The sequence below is a fragment of the Lipotes vexillifer genome, unplaced genomic scaffold (assembly GCF_000442215.2).
Source record: "Lipotes vexillifer unplaced genomic scaffold, Lipotes_vexillifer_v1.1 scaffold1451, whole genome shotgun sequence".
Classification (NCBI taxonomy): domain Eukaryota; kingdom Metazoa; phylum Chordata; class Mammalia; order Artiodactyla; family Lipotidae; genus Lipotes; species Lipotes vexillifer.
In genome coordinates, this window is record NW_006795096.1 from 559,410 (window position 1) to 564,660 (window position 5,251).

A 5,251-nucleotide genomic window follows, 5' to 3' on the forward strand; every position below is an offset into this window, starting at 1 on the left:
CCCGGCCCCTCGGTGCTGACGTCACGCGGAGACCTCCCCGATTTCCGTGGCCCACGCCACGTGCCCACGCTGCCCCCCGCCTGGCACCGCCTCTGCCGGCTCCCGAGGGCGCAGACTGCGAGGTAGGGGCGCAGCGGGGAGGACGGGGGGCGCACGGTGGGGAGGAACCGGAGTGCGCGGCCCGCAGGACGGAGGGTGCGGGGAGGACCCGGGCGCGCGGCGAGGAGGACCGGGGCTGCGAGGTAGGGGTGCGGCGGGGAGGCCGAGGGGCGCGGGGACCCAGGGCGGGGACCGAGAGGAGACCGGCGGGCTGGGTGGGACGACGCCGGTACCCCGAACCAAGCGGGGCGCAGGGCCCGGGTCGGGACGCTTTGGCCACGCCGCAGCGCCGAGTCCAGCCGCGCAAGCCCCGAGGATGCCCTGGCGGCGGCGGGCGTGCTAGGGCGCGGGGTCTGCGCGGACACACGGAGGGCGCGCTGGGGCGGGAGGTGGGGTGTCGGGGACCGGTGCGCCGAGGAGTGTTTGGTGCAGTGCCGCGCTCTGTGCTCCGCGCCAGAGTCGAGACTTCCCGGCCTGGGCCCGCAGAGGGGAGCCGGGCGAGGGACGGGGCTTGGGGACCCCTCCCGGCCTTCTGTTCCCCACGGGAGGGCGACCTGTGGGCTGTTTTGCATCCTGGCGATGGGAGCAAACAGGCTGTGGGAGAGCCCAGGGCCAGGCACGGGAAGAGGGCACTTCCTGGCCGGTCCAAGTGGGCATGGAACGCCCCCAGAGAGCCTGGGGGTGCGGGGAAGGGGGCCACATGACCACCTAGGTATTGGTGGAGAAGCCGGCCCAGTGCTGTTTTCCTGTTTCCCAGGAACACCTCCAGCTCAGAAAAGCAGGGTGTGGGCTTCCACAGCTGTGCCAAACTTGAGAATGCTGCCAGGGTCAGAGGGGGAAGGCTGGGTCCTCCCCTGCCTGTCGTGGGAAAGGGAACTGTCAGGGTGGCAGCCAGGGCAGGGAGGTGAGGGCCCTGCAACAGGAAGCAGGGGTCTGACGCGGAGACCCTCTCCCCGTGATCGCGGCCCTCGGTTCCCCTCTGAGCAGATGGAAACCTCCGAGAAGTGTGAAGCCACAAACCCTTTACATCCCTCCTGCGTGGGGCTGCTCAGAAGGCAGACAGTAGTGAATAGCTCAAGGCAGCTGCTGGGATGTTTCGCAAAGTGTATGCAGAATAACAAGAACCAGAGCGTGCTTTCTTGCCAAAGGCTGAGGCATCTGTCCAGTCGGATTGGGAAGCAGGTGCCCGGGCTGAGGGGTCTGGGGCCGCCTGCCCTTCCTGCAGCAGGCCCTCCCATGGGAGTGGAAGCGGCCTGTACCAGCACACTCCCTTCCCTGGCCTCTGGGCAGGACAGTGGACAGGTGAGGGGGACGTGGGCACCTCAGGGAGAGGGGAGGCGGGCTGAAAAATTTGGCCGCGATCCCAGTGTTAACAGGGGCAGGGCAGAGACATCCCACCGTGTACTGATGGTGAGACCTTCTCTGCTTCTGGAAGCCCACTGGCACTTTAAGAGTTCTGGCTCCAGTGTGAGGCATGGCTCTGAGGTTGGACCTGGCCTCGGTTTCCCCATCTGAGACATGGGCACTGTTAATAGCACCTGCAGTGGCGCAGGGTTGTGCGGCTCGAATGAGGTGATGCCTGCAGGGCTCAGGTGCGAGGCCGGCGTCCTGTGCTCCGCAGCTGCTGCCCCACATTATGGGCAGAGGAGAGAGTTCATTGTTGCCAAGATTAGCGGGCTGGCGGGTCGCGGAGAGGGCTGGGAAGGCCCTGCTCTGGCTGCGGCTCCCTCGCTCGGCACCCCCTGGCCTGGGGCTCAGCCTCGGTCTCTGCCCATGTCCAGCTTCTGCTTCTGCACGAGGGGTGGTCTTGTGCAGAAATGACCTGGCAGGACTGAAGGGTCAGGGTTTCCCTGAGTGACCCAGGAAGAGAGTGTGGCCGCCCGGGCGTCTTGAGAGGAAATACTATCTGGGCAGACAGATGGCCGGACCCCAGAGAGAGTGGGACCCATGTGGATGGACAGGACACACCTGTCACACACCCTGGGGCCCAACCTGGAGCCTCCCGTTGACCTGCCAGCCCGCGCCTGTCCGGGGCTAAGGTGGCCATTTCTTCCGAGCTCTCTGGGCTTCTGCGTGGCTGTTAGGCCAGAGGCTCTGCACCGGGGCGGGTGCTCTGGGCGTCTCTGCCTCATACCAGGCCCGTCTTTCCCACGTGGATGCTCCAAACACACGCGTGCTCAACACGGCCCTGCGGGCCTGCAATCAGTTGTCCCGGGGGGAGAAGTCAGAGTGAAACGGTGGTTCTCCAGGTGTGTTCTAGGGACCCTCACTCAGGTCACAACAGCGCTCACAACAGTACTGAGCCGTGGAGTCAGGAGGGCGCTACTGGTGGAGGCGGCGCTTTGTGTCCTTGTGTTGCACACAGCTCTCGTTTTTAAGTTCAGACGCGGCGTATGATCGATGTAACCGCATGAGCCAAAGCTCTTAGGATCCCACACGGCTCATAACGGTGTAGACGGGCCCTAAGGTGGAAGCGCTTGCGGCCTCCTTGGAAACACCGCTTGTGCCTCGGGTCCCTGTGGCGCACGGGACCAGAGGGACCTGGCCGGTTCTGGGCCATCTGAGGTTTGCAGTTTGGGCCCAAGTCACTCCTGGGATGGACGTGCCAGGGCCCTTGAACTTTTGGTAATCCCGAGGCTTTGCCTGGCTTTGAGGTGTTTGCTGGCAGTGAAGGCCCTGAGCAGGGTCGGTGGGTGGTAAGGGACAGTGGGTGCTGGCAGGAAAGACTCTTCGGGGGTGGGAGAAGGTCCTGCACATGAAGTCCAGAGTGACACTAGACAATATTTATTTTTATTGCCTTTTATCGTCTGCCTTACTTCTCTGTCGGGAGTCAGGAGTACCGTGTCTGAATCCTGGTGAGCTGTGCAACCCTGGGCAAGTGGCCTTGCCTCTCTGAGCCTCCATGGCCTTGCCTATAAGGCATGTGAATGCTAACAGCTGCGTTTCAGGAAGTTGTGGGTTCAGAGGAGGTGCTGTGTCAAGAAGTGACTTGCGGTTTACAGATGGTGGACCTGTGAGGAGGGATGTCCTCGGATGCTGGTGTCTGTCCCACTTTCACCTCCTTAGCAAAGCTGTGACACAGACCCTCCTGGGCGTCTGGAAGGCCCCCACAGCCCCAGAGGAGCGATTTACAGTCCACTCCCAATTACAGAAAGAATAATTCTGAGCCGGCTGTGACAGCAGGGAATGCTGTAGCGGTAATTGTCTGCTGAGAAGCCTCCAGCTCGCTGTGGGAGGGTGCGGGTGAGCGGAGGGTCTGGGGAGAGCCCGGAGCAGGTACCGGGGTCCCGTGGACTGCATTTCAAAACAAAAATAGGTTGGTGAGATGTACGTGGTGTCAGCACTCGAGGCCACTCCCGGGGCTCAGGGCGGACCTTGGACTGCAGCCGGCACCTCCTCGCTGCTGGGTCTAGCCTCGCTCTGGGCAAGGGAGACAGGTGGAAGTGGGCTGAGGCCCAGGGGGATTGAAGGTCACAGGGCCAAGTGCAGGTCAGAGCCCCCGCTGGCCTTCAGGGCGCTCCCTCCTCGGGGTTTCCTGAGCGCAGCTCTGTGCCTGGCGCCCGGGTCCCTGTGGCCCACTGACCACGCCTGAAGCTTCCTGGAGGGTCTGCCTTCACACCCAGGCCACCGGGGGTTGTGGGGGAGCTCCTAGAGCCCGGCTTGCAGCCTCACGCTGCTCATGTCAGCCCCTTCTCCTCGCCCCAGGGGTGGGGAAGGCCAGAGCTCGGGGAACACACGGCTTGGAGGCTGCACGACGTGGCCCTGCCTCCCTCCCTCCCTCCCCCCTCCCCCTCCCCCCCCAGAACCGGGCTCCCTCCGCCGCTGCCGCCTGTACAGTGAGATTTGATCTTTTCACTGGGGCATTTCCAGTCCTTTCTGCCTCTCGTACCCTAAGAAGACTTTGCTCAGCCAGACTTGGCCCTTCATTAGCCTTCAGATATCTGTGTGTGCGGTCCTGTCCCTTAGAAACCTCATCTGGTCCCACGGCTTCAGCTCCTCCCCCACCCAGCCCAGTTCTTTGTTTATAGGCCTCAACTTCAGCTTGGGTTTCAAACTGCCTGTTGGCATCTCTTTCCGTGAGCTCTGCCAGCAACTCAAATTCAACTCAGTTAAAGCCTGCCTTGATGTTTCCTTCCCACGTTGCCCTCCCCACCGCAGCCCTTATTCCTATCAGATGTCCCACCATTTTCCCAGACTCTCAAGGGTGAAAGCTCAGAGTCTGGTGCTTTTCCCTTCCCTTTGCCACTCACACCTAGTGAGTCACCACACTCAATCATTCATCCTGTTAATAGCTATTGATAGTATTGGTTAATCACAGACCTGCCACATGTAGGATATATTTTCTACAATCGCCGAAATAAGGCCGTGGGCTGCTTAGGGTACAGACGAAGCTGGTGCACAAAGGGACCCAGGAATTCAGTGGTGTAAATAGAGTTGATGTTTATCCCTCTTCTGTGGAGGAAACCTGGCTGGTAGGTCAGTCTGTCACCTGTGCGGTGTGGCTTTGTGACCGCTCTGGTTGCTTCCATTCCCCAACCTGCAGAACGGATGAGAGAGGTCCTGGGCAAAAAGCTGAGCCTGTAGAATTGAAAGGAGCACATCTCACTTCTGCTCAGGTCCCATCATTCTGACCATGACCATGTGACCACATTTGGCTGCAAAGGAGGCTGGGAAATGGGGCCTCCAGCTCATGACCATGGGTGCCCCGCTAAAAAGGGATGGGGGTTCTATCATAACTGCCCCTGTACCCGCCTATGTGCGCCGTGTGTGTGCAGCGGGGCCTTTGCACATACCCCTCCACTTGGGAGCTCCCCTGCCCGGCTCCCTCCCGCCAGTCTGCCCAGCTTCTCAGTGAAGCCGCTCTGGTCACCCTCTGGAAAAAGGCAGTGCAGCCCTGGCTCTCCGGAGCCCCGTGCCCTGATCGGCCCTCTCCTTTTCAGGTACCATTAATCACCTAACACACTAGACAATACGTATTTTTCTTGCCTTTTATGGCCCGCCTAAATCTCCAGCATTCAAGCTCCGCGAGGCCGGGGGCCCGTTTTATCCACAGGTGTAGGCCGAGCCCCACGGATGAACAGGCACGCGGTGACTGTCGGGTCGGGGAAGGAAGGGAGCCACAGGGGCTCCTGCGTCGGGACCCTGCCCAACC